This window comes from Eurypyga helias, unplaced genomic scaffold, assembly GCF_000690775.1.
Source record: "Eurypyga helias isolate BGI_N326 unplaced genomic scaffold, ASM69077v1 scaffold13350, whole genome shotgun sequence".
In the NCBI taxonomy this organism is placed as follows: Eukaryota; Metazoa; Chordata; class Aves; order Eurypygiformes; family Eurypygidae; genus Eurypyga; species Eurypyga helias.
Window position 1 is genome coordinate 9,939 of NW_010226316.1, and position 332 is coordinate 10,270.

Below are 332 nucleotides of genomic sequence, written 5' to 3' on the forward strand. Positions count from 1 at the left end.
GCGCCCTCCCCCTCCGCTTTGGCAGGGTGCGTATTTACTGTGGCTGGGGGTGAAAGGGCCCGTTCCCATGACAGGGTGGTGCGGGCCAGGCAGGTTTATCCAGAGGAGGAGGGACTGGCAGGCTGCTCTCCCAGAGACGCCCCACATCACTCATTTTACAAGAGGGGAGAAGAATTTGACCGTCTGGCCAACATTCCTGGAGCAGACTACAAGACAAACCACCCCGGCAGCATTCCCCAAACAGCCCCAGCCCCAGCCTTGGGGGAGCGAGACGCTTGTCTGGGAAGAGCTGCAATTGCAGGCAGCTGTCGCTAATCCCGGGCAGAGCCGCA